The sequence below is a fragment of the Lissotriton vulgaris genome, chromosome 3_1 (assembly GCF_964263255.1).
Source record: "Lissotriton vulgaris chromosome 3_1, aLisVul1.2, whole genome shotgun sequence".
Classification (NCBI taxonomy): Eukaryota; Metazoa; Chordata; class Amphibia; order Caudata; family Salamandridae; genus Lissotriton; species Lissotriton vulgaris.
Genome location: NC_141689.1, coordinates 483,234,338 through 483,251,306, shown reverse-complemented (window position 1 = coordinate 483,251,306; position 16,969 = coordinate 483,234,338). Strand labels below are relative to the sequence as shown.

Here is a 16,969-nt window from a genome sequence, read left to right as displayed (position 1 = left end):
ATATACAAACTCCTGTGGTACATCTGTTTCACATTTTAGGACAGAGGAGAAAGAGCAACATAAAAACACATAAAAACAGTAATTAAATATAAAAGTTTTGGCAAATAGGATTTCTCCAAGGGCTGAAAGTTAGTTCACACAACAAAAGAAAAATCACAGTAAATGGATTTGAGCGTCCTCCGAGATCTGTAAAGTCGGGTACAAGTCCCAGGGAAGGCTAAAGAAGGCTTGGAGTTCACAAATGTAAAGTCTAATGGAACAGAGTTACAAATAATTTGAACAAACCCTTGGGTTGCACTAGTTTGAAGCTTTACTTTAAACCAATGCTACACAGACAATTGGCCTTTGGTGCATGCGCATCAACCCACACACACACATACATATGTTGTACCCTCTTACTTTTTCTCAAAACAATGCAACATTTTTATTCACACACCCACGATAGGCAGTGCAGGCTTTAAATGAAAGCTCACCTGCCAAATCACAGCACAAGCCATCCCTCAGGGCCTGCACCAAATATCTTGCTATTGCAACCCAGTCGAGTCCCAGACAGACAACCTCTTGAGCAAGTCACCCCAGCACTGAGCACTCTGCCAAGAACCCCATTCTATGCCAGTGGGGAGGCATCATTAGCACCCACCAGTGTCCTGTTCCCAAGAGCACTAGATATGACACTACTGGGACATTCACTCAGACCATCACACTAGCAGTGTCTTCAGCTAAACACCCCACTGGGGCCTCACTCCCACCATCCTTCCTGGTTCTCATCCTAGCAGCACAAAGAGGAAACCCCTTTAATTGAGATGGCCCAGCAGGCGGCACTTCGGTGGAAGGTTCTCCCTCCCACTTATACTAAAGTACATGGATTGTGGATACATAAAATTATAAAATAAATATTAAGAACAGTTTATAAAAAATGCTGTAGTGTAAACATCATCCCGACTGCACAGGCTTACCCCTCTTATTTATACAGCTGGAGGTGGTCCTCGCCACCTTGATTACAGTTATTGCTATCAATGTTCATTGCCAACTCTTCAACTTTCCCTCTTGGCACTACACTTCTTCACCAAGCGTCCGGTGCTAGCAACATGTGATGAACTGCACTTCTTTCCTAATAGCCTTCAATAGAAGTGTCCCATTATTGTCCCACTCAGCACTGGCACTGGCTTGCAGTCTTTTCTTTCTTGGGAGTGAAGTTATGAACCCTAAAAACCACCTTCACTCCATCCCAGCCTTCAGAAGGGACAACCATACCTCGGTCTACAGCCCCATGGGTGACCGCATCATAGATTTTGGTTGCAAGGGTGTGGAATAGGTGGTCTACGTTTAAGTTGCTCTTGGCTGATGTTTCGATGTAGGTCATGCCCAGATGAGCAGCCCAGGCTGCAGCCTCCTCACTAGGCACAAGATAGCCAGAATCCCGGTCGCTTTTCTGTCCCACCAGCACAAAGACAGCCCGTTCGGAAAGCACATTCATGGCCTCCATATACCAGTCGTCCAAGGAAAGGAAGGTGGACCGATTACTCCGATCAAAGACCAGGAGAGCACCAACAGCATTACGATAGAAAGACCGTGTAATGCACCTGAAGCGCTCCTGCCCCGCAGTGCCCCACATCTGCAGCTTGACCCGCACGCCGGGCGCCAGCGTCAGCATCTTCACGTGGAACTCCACGCCCAGGGTGCACACCGCCTGCTCCAGGAAGGACTTCTCGGTGTAGCGCTGCACCAGCGACGTCTTCCCCGCCGTGGCGTCCCCCAGCAGGATGACTCGGAACTGGTAGTGCCAGTCGGCACGGACGGGGGCAGGGGAGGTGCAGTGGTGGCGGTCCATGCCTGCAGAGCCAAGCGGTGTTTGTAGCCTGGGGGGGGCTGGAGCGGCCCGGGAGAGGTCCAGACGGAGCCGCTGTGTCCCGCCCGCCTCCATGGAGCTGTGTCCAGGCTCAGCCTCCAGGAAAGAAGCGGGAGGGGGCGGGAAAGGGGGAGGAGAGAGCTGACGACGGCCGGCCGGGGCAGAAGGCGGGCATCAGAGAGAAGCGGGAGGGGGCGGGAAAGGGGGAGGAGAGAGCTGACGACGGCCGGCCGGAGCAGAAGACGGGCACCAGGAACAAGCGCGGGAGAGAACGAGGGGGGCGGGAGAGTACACGAACGGCGGGAGGGGGGCGGGAGAGGACGAGGGAGGCGGGAGAGTACACGAACGGCGGGAGGGAGGCGGGAGAGGACGAGGGAGGCGGGAGAGGGGCAGCTAGGAACAAATAAGGAGACCCGAGCAGCAAGGGAGGTGCCGGCAATGCCGGAACAGACTCGGGGGCGTTCCCGGCGTCGCGTGACGTCGGCAAAAGCCAAAGAATCTCGGGAACGCCCCCGTGTCTGGTCCGGCATTGATGGACAGGCCCCTCGTCCAATGGCTAGGCTCCATTTATGGAGCTAGCCAATGGGACGGGGGGCGTGTTCCAGAGTGCCTTACTGTACTCAATAGATTTCTCTGGAGGAGGAGCCTAACGGCTCCGCCCCCCAGCGAAACCTAAAAAGGAGGGGTACGTTTGAAAAGGATGTTTGGGAGTTCATAGAAGTCAGAAAGTTTTGAGGTGAGTCAGAAAGAGGAAGGTTGGTCAAGGTTGAAGTAAGTATTTTATTTTAGAACAAAACTGAATTTAACTTATGCATTGATATAAACACTTAACACTTAACCTAGAGTAAACCCCTCCATATAAATCCCCACAGAAGTAGCAATATATACATATATGTACATGATGAGATGTGCACATTTATCTTGTGGTGAACCTTTTTTGTTTCAAATAATTGTAATTAACTTAAATATACATATATAGACACGAAACGACTTAGAATTGAATGCCACAGAATGATAATTGAGAATAGGTGTAAATTACTCCCTCATGTCTTAAAACAGAAACAATACCTGAAAGGTGGATTGACACGCCTAGTAGTCATTAGTAGAAGTGAGAAAGTAATACTCCTCCGTGCTGCGTCGGGTCCACCACTCTCTGTATATACTAGAGTTGGTGGCATTATGTCTTAGAGACAACTGCACCGTCAGGCCTGACCTTTAAAGGGGACGTATGTCCAATGTAGGTGGAAGTCACAGGCCATACATGTCTAAGCAGGGAAGGTGTTGATAACACTTATGTGCCTGAAAGAAACACCATCCTCGTATTCTCTAAATTGGATTACGGTAATGCCCTCTTCCTAGGCACGCAAGAACAGACCCTAACCAAACTACAAACGGTGCAAAATCCAGCGGCCAGAATTTTGTTAGACATTCCCAGCCGCCGCCCGACCTCTCTGGCCATACGTCACCTACATTGGCTCAGAGTCAGGAGCCGGATAAAGTTCAAGGCACTATGCATTGCCTATAAAGCCATTCACGACTCAGGACCTAGGTTTCTCAAAGAGGCCTTTCGGATCTACGCGCCTCAAAGATCCCTTCGTTCGGCAAATACTCACCTCCTCCCCGTCCCACGTACCAGAACCACCAGTTGGGGAGACAGACGCTTCTTAGTGGCAACCCCCAGACTGTGGAACTCTCTTCCTTTTTTTATCAAAACCAGTCCCACTCTTATCATTTTCCGTAAACTCCTGAATTCCTGGTTATTTAATCAATGATCTATTTGGTAGCTCTCCGCCCTAGGCAGTCTGATATGTGCCGAGACACCTTCGGGTAGTTGTGCGCAATAAAAATCTCAAAAACATAAACATAAACATTAATGCTGTTGGTGGGGGGAGGAGGGGGGGGTAAGAGAACTCGCAACCCAATGTGCTTCTCCAGACAAGGGCGCAGAAAAGCAATTATGGATTCAGACGCTGTTTGGGTTAGAACACTGTAGGTTCACTCTGCTGCTGCGATGTATTCCTTCGGTTGGAACAGGCAGCGTGTATGCATCCTTCCCGTCACTGTGTTTACACATCCCAACTGGCAGTGCGTTCAGTTCACACCAGAGGACACTTTAGCATGAGAGCAAACTCCTCTTCCAGTTGCCAACTTCACCCAAAAACAATAAGCCATTAATGAGACCCTCTTGAGCTCATTCAAGACCGGGCTCATGAAACTGCTGCATACGGCTTTCCTTAAACTAATTTGTAAAAAAAAAAAAAAGGTGGTGTTTTTACAGCATTTGTTCTCTAGCTTGTTAGTGAAAAAGTAGATGTGAGAGATAATTATTATAGGTGCCTACCAACAAACAGTGAAGCTTTAAAAAAACACACTGGTTTATATTTTATGGCTAAAGAATGCTTATTTGTCTGATTAAAGCAAGGGGCGTGTTTCCCCCAAAAGTACTTTGCCCAGTAGAAACATTGTTCTATTTCGGATGCAGAAAATTGTTGAAAAGAGGCATGCATAAATGTACTACACAATTTATTTGATGTGCACCATATTATAAAATCTTTTCGGAATGCGTTCCCAACTTTATGACCTCTTCGTTTTGAACACTTCTTTCAAAGTTTTTAATTGGCTGAATGTATCAATATTCACAGCTTTTTCTATGTATCCCTTAATGCTGCACTGCTGCTTCTCCGAAGCGCGGTGCATAACAAGTTTTATGACACTATTATCCACTTTAATAGTAATTGATTTACCCACCTTAGAAGGATGGAAGACCGAGGCAGACTGGCCAGCATTCCCGTGACCTGCAGACAGCCATGGATGGGGAGTGTCTGCCTGTCTGTCACGCTGTTGTACAAAGGAGAGGTTATCCCTGTATTTGTGAGCTCTCTGCCCCGTGATGCCTCCTGTCACTTGCTTGTTTCGGTGCAGCTAATCGAGGGTTCGAAGCAGCTAAGGAGAGCGTATTCTTTTCTCCCCACCTGGCTATGCATGCACATTGTGTATCACTCTTCACTCAGCAGTCTTATGGACAGTGAGTGATCCACTTCACCCCAAGAAATGTGTCACCCAGTACTATTGTGCTGAATTGCTTGAACACACAGGTACCCTGCACAACCCTGTATATGTGTTTAACTGTGTAGAGGTATGCGTGTGCCATTTAGGTTTGGTGCCTGTTTGCTGCAGTGCAGGGCTCATTGGGTGGCACATGCAGCCCAGTGCCTGCAAAGAGGCTTAACAGTGTGATCAGCCGCTCACTATCTGCATATTTCTCCTTGCCCTGTAGGCTTTGATGGCCATGCTGATGATTACCCACTATGAAGACCAGACACGAGGTTCTGCTTCTGATGTTTATGTTATTGAATGAGTACCTGATTTCAGGTGTCAACGATGGAGGAGTCACAAGCCTGGAACTCGGAATTCTGAACATATTTGGCCTGTTCTGGGGCACCACAATATTAGACATGTCAGAGAGCAAGACGCCACCTACTGTTGAGGTAATGGAGGTCACCTCAAACCCAGAGGCCACATTTTTTATGCAATGTAATGTTATGTTATGTTATGTTATGTTATATGTTATGCTATGTTATGTTACATAGAGCCAGGACTTGACATTGGAAACCAGTTTGTCAGGGAACCCACTATTCTCCATGAAACCCAGTAGAGACACAAGAGCACGCCCGGATAGAGGTGGTAAGTTTGCCCCATGTCAAGTTCAGCTCTGGTAGCTAAGAGCGCTGGCCATTGATAGGCCGGTCTTTGTTTCGCTCTTACTGTTTACAGGCAGAACACAGAGGGTCAGACCCCTGTCCTACCTCTCAGAACCGACACAGACCAGAGTCGGAGTACCCTAAGGATCCTCCCTCAGCCCCACACTTTTCTACATCTACATGGCCCCCCTTTCTACCATCATCAGAAACCATGGATACAACATCATCTCCTATGCCGATGACATCCAGCTCATCCTCTCCTTCACCTATCACCAGGCACAACTTCCAAGAAGGGATGACAGCTGTCGCAACCTGGATGAAAAGCAGCTGCCTGAAACTCAACACAGAGAAAACAGAAGTTCTCATCCTCGCTCTACCCCCTCAGCTTGGGACGGGACCTGGTGCTGCCCCTCAGAAACCCACACACCCCGACAGACCATGCACGTAACCTCGGCGTCATACTGGACTCATGGCTCACGATGAACCACCAGATCAATGCCGTCTCCTCGACCTGTTTCAACATCGCTTTCATACACAATAAAACATTCATATGGATTCCCTCCGAATCCAGAAAAATGGTCACACACCAGCAGACTAGACTACAGCAACGCACTCTGTGCCAGAATCAGCGAAAAACTCTTCTGCAAGCTCCAGACCATTCAGAAGGCCGCAGCCAGACTAATCCTTGACATACTCAGGCACAACCACATCACACAACACCGATGTTAGCTGCACTGGCTCCATGTCGAAAGAGGGGTAACTTTCAAGCTACTCATGCACGCGTACAAGGCCCTTCACAACATCGAACCACAATACTTTAACAACCGTCTCTCCTTCCTTGCCCCCAATAGAAACCTCTGTTCACCAACAACGCTCTGGCTACCATCCCACGCTTCTATAGGAACAGAACAAGTGGAAGGTCCTTCAACCTTGCAGGCAAGACCTGGAACGACCGCCCCCTCCACCTCTGCCAAGCCCCAAACTGCTGCAGTTCAGGAAGGACCTCAATACTTGGCTATTCAAATGACCCCAACGGAACTGCTCCTCCCCTCCCCCTTGTGCCTTGAGACCCTAACGGGTGAGTGGTGCACTTAACAAAACCCTAATTGATTGATTGACTGATAACAATATTCTTGTTGCCTGGTATTTATTTTTAAGGCCCATTTTGTCTCTGCAGGCTACTCACAATTTTCATGGGTGCCGAGGGCTGGTTTGGGGCTGGACGTGCTAATATTCACTGCCCCGTGGAGATGTTTGCATGCCATTGCCGCATCTTGAGAGACTCAACGTCTTCCTCCTGACTTCAAGGTGTGTGAGAAAAATCCATTCCGCAGGATGAAGCCCTGATTTCTGTGCCACAGTCACCAACTGACCATGAGACCACTGAGTGTTAGACGGCATTCCAAATTGTAACTTGAAATGCATTGCACATGTTTCTAATGTATGTCTGCCATGGAGTGCCATTCTACCTGTCCACAAAGCACACCAGCCCATCATCAGGGATAAAAGGAACTCCATAAATGTCAATACAATGCACTTTCTGTTCAATTATTCAGACCGGCCTCCTGGGACCAACATCAGTCCAGTACATGACTGCTTGAGGTACTGCTGCGCCGCACCACCACCAAACCACAGTGCGTGGTTGTCATAAAGCCTGTCTGCAGCAGGCCAAGGCTCTGCCCCTCGTCTGCTCTGGATTGTCCTCAGTCTTATGCTGGGCTTCAACTGCATACCTGTCCCGGCTGTCTTGAACTGAACTGCCCTTTCACAATCCTGAGCTATTTGACTTTTGGGCGGTATTATCTGTGGGGGATTAGGGTGATTGACGGTTCTTTATCATCTCGCAGGCCATTCTGACACACTGGTTTACGGTGGCAGGATATGCAATGCCGCACCTATACCTGTGTTCTACACAAAATAATGGAAACTCAGTTAATGTTTCCTAACCGGTCTCGTAATACGTGCCCACCTCTCAAGACCAGCCACCGTTGGTGGTCCTTAATACAACAAATACACACACAGTAAGAGAGGCACATATATGGAGACGTCTAGACACAATTCTTAGGTTAGTCCATAGGCCATAGAGAAGTCAAGATGTCAGAGGCAAATCATTCTCAGTATGGTTATAAATCCTTTTATTCATCGTTTTGTGTCTAGACGTCTCTATATATGTGCCTCTCTTACTGTGTGTCATCTCGCAGGCAACTTTGCATGTCTGGGGCACAGCTATCAAGGGTCTCAGGGCCAGGCCTGAGTAGAGTGTCCATTCCAGAGTTTGCCTTGGAGGCTGGGATCTATAGTCCACATTTTATAATGGGATCAGAAGGAACACATACTCCACAGTGCTCAAACACCTAAAAAGATGATTCTACTTATGTATGCAACCGCAAAATGTGAGTGCTCAAGGGATACACTTGAAAAACACCGACCCATCATCAGATGTTCGCTGGGAAGCAGTTGAACTATCAGAGGCAAAGCAGTTTTATTAAGATTGAATCCTCATTTCTTAACCCTCTCCTCTAAAATATCCAATTTAGAAGATGATATGTGGCTAGGTAGGAAGGTTTTTGCACGTGATTACTGTGTCGTACTGTGTTTACGTTCCAGTCCCTTTACCACATCCTGGAGTAAGCCTTAACTGCATGACAATTTACACATTTGGAGGGAGAAGCTTACAACATTTTGCCCTTGCAAACGCAGGAGTACACTCGAGTGAATATTGTTGTTCTTATATCCTAACGGTCGCAAATGCTAATACAAACAATAATAACGTTTGGTTGTTTGATGACTTTAATTTTCTATTTTGTGCCCAGTTTATCGTATGTAAATAGCTTCGCTACCATGATTACATACAGGAACATTAGGAGCATCGCCCAGTTGAGGTAATATGAATTTTTATGGTCAATTGTGTCCCCTAACGTAGACCCCAACGGCTCCATGTACGTGCTGCAAGTACATGTATGTTCCCTCCACTTCCAGCTATGAAGACGCAAATACATTTGCGTCCAACGTTAACATGTCCTCTTTCAGGTCCACCATGAATGGGTCGAATATTCAGTTCCTAAGTATGCCTTGCCACCGTCTTTACATGGTGCACTTTCACGTTTTTCTGGCTCTGGCGAGTTAGGCCCTGATTCCTGCCATCGAGCCCTTTCTGCCTTCTGCCTCTGGAAGCTGCAGCCTGGACCTGCATCTGTATCCCTGACCCTTGTCTTACTCCCTGTGCGGCGAGCGGTGCCCGGCTCGGCCTGCTTGCCTGCCAAGACTGCATTCAGCCTTCAAGTTATCTGCTCCGCTCCTCGAAAATACATTCCTGTCTAGTAGTTTAGGTAAACATCCTTCCCAGCTGCAGAGCAAAGGGCCCGGCCTTTCTGTCTCCATGCAAGTAATTCATAGCTCCCGTTACCATGGTAGGCCCATGGCCCCTTTCTTTACACGTAGACACGTAGTCGCATATGCACGCACTAGCAGTCAGTATAGAATAGCCTCTGCCCGAGAGACCTTTCCTTCTAGATAATACAGTTCCTCAAACACAAGATATTAGATATGATTTGGGTTTAGGTTGTTCTGACACGCCAGACTTCTGTCTCCACGTATAGCGCAAATGTCAAGTCCCCTTCACCCTCCAGTTCCACGTCAATTACACGTCATGCTGCTGCGCGCGCATCTCTGCCACATATTTCTGCTGACTCTGCAGGATTCTTCTATGGATCCACCCACCTGTTACGTTTTTCTGTGACGTGTCTAGTACACACCTCCGTGTACGCCCTCGTGCATGCCTTCTGTTACGCACATGTGTTCTTATCTCATTTCTCTCAGCTGTTACGCCTTCTGCATTCATCACCACTATAGGCATTTGACTATATATATGATATGCTGTTAATAAAACATTGTACATGTCCATGTCCATGTCCATTCCCTTCCTGAACCCTTGTGGTGATGGAACATGATACCTGGTTCGAACCAATTCCTTTTTAAGGAATAAAACCCATATAACCTCAAATGCCACGGACTCTGCCTCTCATTTTTGACTGAGTTATTCTTATTGAACTTTACCGCATAGAAATTAAGTATAGCTAATTTAATTTACCACATAATTGGCGCCCGAACAGGGACCCCTCCCCCACCTTACGCGCCGGCGGTGCGTTGCAGGCCTGGTCCCCTGCCACAGCCGTGAAGGACAACTACGCGTACCCGCAGGATTTCCTGTATCTCCCTCAGGCCAACGGAAGTGACTGAGGCTGCGATCGACACCCAGACGAGGCGGTGAGGAGTGCGGAGGATCCCGACCAGAGCCCAGCCGAGAGAGCAAGGTCCGAGGTGTTCAGAGGCCCACCAGTTCCTAAGTTCCGAAGTACCTAAGTCCAGAATCGAGGTCGAGTCGAGTCCAGTCCGGTCCAGTCCAGTGTCGAGTTTCCGAGGCCTTCCGTTCCGTGCTTCCCGGTGAGTACCGTTGCTGGGGATGCATCTAGACGGGTGCATTAATTTGTGTCCGGTCAAGACGAGTTTGGGTACACAGACCCGGTCTGCACTGTTTAGCAGTGTATCTGTACTGTTTAGCAGTATATCCAGTATTCCGCTATCAAGTTATTGTTCGTTTTCCGAAAATGTTTTCCGAAATGTTTCAATGTGTTTTAAATGTCGTGGTATGAGTGATTGTTTGATTTTCATTTACTGTGTTTATTGTATTAGTTGTGTCCAAGTCCGAGTAAGTATCACGTATCAAGTATCACGGCTGAGAAATGCCGCTGTTTTCGAAATTGAAACAGATAGGAACTAGAAAAGGGATACTCGAGGAAGCTGTTCCCATCCCACCCAGGGACACTCCAGGGTATTTTATGTACCACAAGCACGGCTTAGATGCTGTATTATATCTCGACTTGTGGGTGGACTACACCAAAGATCTAGCAGAGAATCAGAGATGGCCCGTTACAGGGACATGGGATGCCGAGTGCATCATGAGAGTAGAAGAAGCATTATGGAAAAAGAAAGCCAGACAGTCACAGAAGGATGCCATTGAATTATGGCGTAAAGAATCACACAGACGGACAGAGAAAGCACTCAGAAAAGCAGAGAGAAGTAGAGAGGATTCCGAAAAAGCCAAGGAAAAAGAACTACTAGAAGAAGGAGAACGAGTTAGAATGGAACAACACGATAGACGTAGTAACGCTATTATGACAGGATTGTATCCAGTCCTGGCCGAGGGCCTGCCCAAGGCGACCCCGGAAGTACCGAAAGATCAGCCCCCTCCATTGGTTCCGACTAAAGTACGTCACAAGACCGCAGCAGAGATTTTCCTTTCTTCTTATTTAGACGATGTAGCACCCGCATACACCAATGTTCCACCTGCACCTATACCACCCCCTAATAACCTTCCCCATCGACAGACCACTCCTCCACCACTTCCTGCACCCCCCATTAACCCTATTAATCCGCATAATCTTTTCGGGTCTGACACGACCCTACAAACAGATCATGCTCAAGCCTCAGCCTCAGGAGGCGCCTCAGGAGGTTACCACACCCCGCCACCAGTACAGCGATTAACTATTAGAGAACTAGCAAAGCAACGTACCCCGAGAGCTGTCCCAATGGAAAAACTTAAAGAGTACCTTACAGACTGTAGATATGACCCAGTACCAGGCAAAGACGATTCCATGATATTAGCCTCAATACGTATAAGACGTGCTGCAAACTTTTTGGTTTTATTTCCAGGAATGCAAGATTGTCTAGACAGGATATATCATTTTGTTCAGACAGGGGAGGGTCAGGAATGCATTCACGAGGCCATGGCACACCAGAAAGTAGACATCCAAAGTATGATTTTAAAATTCCTCATAAACTGTTTTATAAGAGAACGAGACAGGCCTGGTGTAGATAAAGATGAGATGGAGGTACTAACTACATGGGGTCAGAATATTGCAGACGGAAAACATGATAAACAGAAATGTATAGAAGCCATGTACAGAAAGATCCGAAAAGAAATAGTACTATTTCATGCAAAAGAGAAAGCTGAAAGTGAAGCAGATAATAACAAGAATGACTCCTCAGAGGAGGAGGAGCTAGAAGTAGAAGTAGACACAGGTACGATAGCATATGTAGGAAAGGGTAGATCCTTTAATAAGCCGATACGCCCAGAAAGCAAGAGACTTTTTCACTCTGCTATGTCAAACCCGAAGACTCCTGAACATTTATTTCAGGCTACCGATAAAATACTTCAAGAACGAATGGGGTACCATGTACTCGATTCCATGGATGAACAAGAATTAGCCAGGTCAGCAGTCCAATGGGCTGACAATTCTGATAAATATAGTGATGACGCATTAGCGCAGACCTTTTTGAATCTTTCCCCAGATGAACAGCGACTAGCTAGTATGTACATGATACAACATCTCCTTATATTGTATAAGAGCCAACATTCTGATCCAGGTCCTTTACCTGATGTACTAATAGAGTTACTCATGAATAAATGGAGGGGCCTGGGTACCGACTTAATTAAGGTAATTCTAGAACATCGACACAGATATAGTGCCTTCCTGAATCCACAGTTTGTTTCAGCTCCACCCCCAGAAAGAAAAATGTTTTACATAGATAGACAAAATCCCTTGCGAGAAGTGCATCCAGTCAGGAATACTGATAATACCTTTAGACGTGTGTTTGTGTACACGCCCATAACTAAAATGGAATTATTGGAAATGAAGAAACTAGTGCCCAGTCACGATAAAGACCCTGCAGGTTTCCACCGTGAAATAAAAGACATGTTACTCATGGGTGATTATACTTATCCCGACATTATGAAAATATTGAAAGTATTACTGCCTGCCGGTATTTACGAGAAACTCAAAGAAAAAGAATGGGAGGTGGGAGACGCAAAGATTGATTGGGCTGCATTAGAGAACGAAGAAAATACTCGAACCCCAGGCCTAGGGCTTGGGGATAAAACTAAAGCATTACCAGGATTGTTAGTACAAGTCTTGCCACGTTTATTAGCAACGAAAAAGGAGGACTGGGATGCAATCTCAGCCTGCAAACAGAAACCCGATGAAGACACTAGTGATTTTTATTCCCGATTTGAGAAATGTTTTATTATTAACAGTGGACTGAAAGCAAGTAGCGAGTCATATCCACACCTTTTTGTATCCAAGTTAGTCGAAAATTCCCTGCCCCAAGTTAAGAATCGTGTACTGAAAGTCGAGAGCACCTGGCAAGCAAACACGCCTTCACAAATGTTACAAATGTTACAATACCACCAGAACAGAATTAGAGAAGAACATGATCACGAACAAAGACGTATGAAAGACACGAAAATGAAAATGCTAGTTGCTCAGTCAGTTCCAGCTGACGGTCAGAAAAAGGGTATGCCACAGTCTAATAATTCAGCAGCTCCTGTTAAAGGGACATGTAACTATTGTAAACAGCCAGGTCACTATATAAACGATTGTGCAGTTTTGAAACACAATATAGCTACAGGTAAAACTAAAGAAAGACCGCGTCAACCTAGACAGGACCAGGTCCAACAACAAGTACCACAGAGTATCCAGCCTATGCATGCTCCACAACAGACAGTACAGACCGTAGCGGTACCACAGCCCCAACCGATTGCCGCAACACAACATGCAACGCAGCAGATGTACCAGTATGCCCAAACTGATTATCCCGATTATCAGCGATACACATGAAACAGCCTAGAGAGGGAAGTTGGCTTGCCTCTTATTGAGGTTCCTGTAGATCAAGAGGGTCCTTACGTACATAGTCAAGTATTAGGTAAAGATAGAAAATTTTTGATTGACACAGGGGCAAGCAGAACAACAATAAGCCACGACGAGGTTCCAGGGGCACCCCTCTCAGGCTCCCAGAATGTTTCCCTTGGGTTTTCAGGCAAGCCTATTGTAAATGAAGTATCGAAACCAGTACCGCTTTTAGTTGGTCCATTGTCTCGCACTACTGATCTATTACTCACAAAATCATGTCCAGAAAACTTGTTAGGTATCAAGACACTGAAAGCTCTAGGAGCTGTGATTTGCTGTTCTCCGGAAGGAGTAAGACTGTTTTTGCGTGACTTTAAGGGTCACTATGTGTTGAGAGATATTGATCCCAGATTACAGAATGTTCCTGCACATTTATGGGCACAAGGCCCCACTGATGTAGGTTGTATGCACATTACACCATATCGAGTCACACTCAAGCCAGGAGTGGTACTACCACGAATCCAACAATACAAGTTACCCCCAGATGCTGTAGTGGCTTTACTGAAAATCATTGACGAGCTCATTGAACAAGGAGTGGTTGTAGAAACCGACTCGAATTTATGTAATTCCCCTATCATTCCGATTCTTAAACGTACTGATCCAAATGCACCTCCTGTTTATCGATTAGTTATTGATTTACAAGAATTGAACAAATGCATTGTCCCACAGTACCCTGTGGTTCCAGACATCTCTTCATTATTGACAGCTATTGATTCAGAGGCAACGTTCTTTACAGTAATTGATCTGAAGAACGCCTTCTTTAGTGTCCCCATTGATCCGGAAAGCCAATATCTCTTCGGATTCTGTTTAAATGGCCGAAGCTTCAAATTTGCACGCGCACCTCAAGGATTCACAGAAAGCCCCAGCATCTATAGCCAAGCACTGAAAAGACAACTTGACAGTATTCACATGCCTGATAACACTGCCCTACTTCAGTATGTCGATGATCTGTTGATCACCGCCCGAAGTGAACCTGAATGTGAGCAAGCATCACTGACGGTTTTGCATTTCTTGGCCGACAAGGGACACAAGGTGTCTCCTTCGAAGCTGCAATTCTGTGTTCAGCAAGTGGTTTACCTTGGGCACTTGCTGTCCAAAGGGGGGAGACAGCTAACACCTGATCGTATCCAGTTAATTGTAAACATGTCACAACCCAAGACACAAAAGGAGGTACGAGCCTTTATAGGCCTCACTTCTTACTGTAGACAATGGATTCCTCAGTATGCATTTCTAGCCAAACCACTCATACAGTTGACAACCCAGGAGGCAGCGACATCGACTGTCCTCCCTTGGACTCAGGAACATACACAAGCTTTTGATGACTTAAAGAAAGCCCTATGTCAAGCACCAGTTTTAGCGACACCATGTTACAGCAAGCCTTTTACACTTTTTGTCACAGAACGCGAAGGTACTGCATTGTCAGTACTCACTCAGGATCAAGCAGGTTCACACAAACCGTGTGCTTATTTTTCTAGTACATTAGATCCAGTAGCCCAGGCGCTGCCTGCGTGCTTGAAATCAGTAGCAGCGACAGCTCTAGAAATCAGACAAAGCGATTCCATAGTGTTAGGACATCAATTGACAGTACAAGTTCCACACTCCGTGGAAGTTCTTTTAAACCAAACACAGACTCAACACTTGACTATAGCACGACTAACAGGTTATGAATTGACATTGTTTCAGCCACACATAGAAATCAGACGTTGTAATACATTGAATCCTGCTACACTTCTGCCATTAAACGAGACAGATCCATTGGCACATGATTGTATTGAAGTCATTACCATCACGACGAAACCCAGACAAGACTTGACGGATACCGCATTACCAGATCCAGACCTGACACTTTATGTGGATGTTTCATGTATGAGAACAAGTATAGGAGAGTTAGTGGCCGCATATGCAGTCACGACAGAAACTGAAGTCATAGAAACAAATTGTATTGACACCCTGTCAGCTCAAGCAGCAGAGCTCATCGCTCTGACTCAAGCCTGTATTCGAGCAAAGAACAAGAAAGTTAACATATATACAGATTCACGTTATGCATTCGGAGTTGTACACGATTTCGGAGTACTCTGGCGAGAGAGAGGTTTTTTTACTTCTCACGGTGCCAAGATCCAACACGGTCCCCTCATTCAAGCTCTGTTAGACGCAATACATTTGCCTACAGCGATATCCATCATGAAGTGCAAGGCACATACGAAAGTTACAGATATCATTTCCCAGGGTAACGACCTGGCAGACCGAACAGCCAAGCATACAGCTCAGACTCAGACTTACACAACTGACTTGACAAAGACAATAGTCCAGACACCAACACATTGCATGACAGTTAATGATCCCGCCCTAGATGTAATTGACATACAGACACATGCTACACCAGATGAAATCAAGAAATGGATTGAACTAGGAGGGATCCAGACAGAACAAGGATGGATGACGAAGGGGAAAGCCATATGGTTTCTCCCTGACTCTATGGTTCAAGTTATCATTAACACAGTACATAGTCCAGCACATTTAGGAGAAAAAGCCATGTTAGATAGTATTCAAAACCTTTGGTTCAATAAGCATTTACGAGCAGCAGCCAAACAGAAAGTGCGTACTTGCATGATCTGTTGTCAGTTCAACCCAGGTAAAGGCATTCCCGTAGAGCAAGGTGGATTTCATCCTCCCGATCACCCTTTTGAAGTCCTCCAGATGGATTATATCCAGATGGAACGTTGTCGAGGATTCAAATATGTCCTCGTAGTTGTATGTGCACTCTCCCGTTGGACAGAAGCATATCCAGTCCCAGATTACACTGCTCCGACCACTGCCAAGCAGCTGGTACGTGAATTTTTCCCCAGGTATGGTTTGCCCCGTATCGTATACTCAGATAACGGTCAGCCATTCTCGTCCGAGCTTATGAAGCAGGTATCACTCCTGCTAGGCTATCAATGGAAATTCCACTGTGTCCGACATCCCGAGGCAGCAGGTCTTGTGGAACGTCATAATCAAACTCTGAAAATTCGTCTTGCCAAGATCTGTAGAGAGAAAGGCGTCGACTGGATAGTAGCTTTACCAGTTGCACTCTTTTACATGAGAATGGTAGCACACTCCCGAACAGGGCTATCCCTGTACGAGGTGGTCTTTGGCAGGCCACCGAATATGTGGGGGACGCCTTTGCCGAGAAAAATTACTGATGTTGACTGTAACATGCTGACAGATTACCTTGCTTCCTTGATGTCTGCACTACAATCATGTCGTTCACAGGTTGCTGCAGCCTTTCCCGACAACACCGAGGTGAAGCCCCACAAGATTGTTCCCGGCGACCTGGTTTACGTCCGGAACTTCGACAGGAGGAGTCTGCTGGAGCCCCGTTGGCAAGCGCCGAAGCTCGTGTTATTGACAACAAGGACCGCGATCAAGGTGGAGGGCCGCAAGGGCTGGCTTCACTCGAGTCATGTTAAAAAACATTATGGACTGCCTCCAGACTTAGACTCCCAGCCCTGCCCTCCTCCACAGACTGACTCAAAACTCCCCCTGGCAGAGAAAACTTCTTCTCAGGAGTATAAATTAAAGTTGAGGTCTAGCAAGTCAGACAGTTTAATTGTTTAAGTCCTCCCCTAGGTGAATCGGTTAGACAAGTTTCTGACATGTATCCCCTAGACCCCAATAGAGAGAGAGATAGACAG

General features: G+C 46.5%; 1 pseudogene; it reads right to left on the bottom strand.

Annotated features, from left to right (window-relative positions):
- Positions 1-689: 689 nt before the first annotated feature.
- LOC147726650 (ras-related protein Rab-39B pseudogene) lies at positions 690-1,852 on the bottom strand (annotated as a pseudogene).
- Between the last annotated feature and the right edge of the window lie 15,117 nt (positions 1,853-16,969).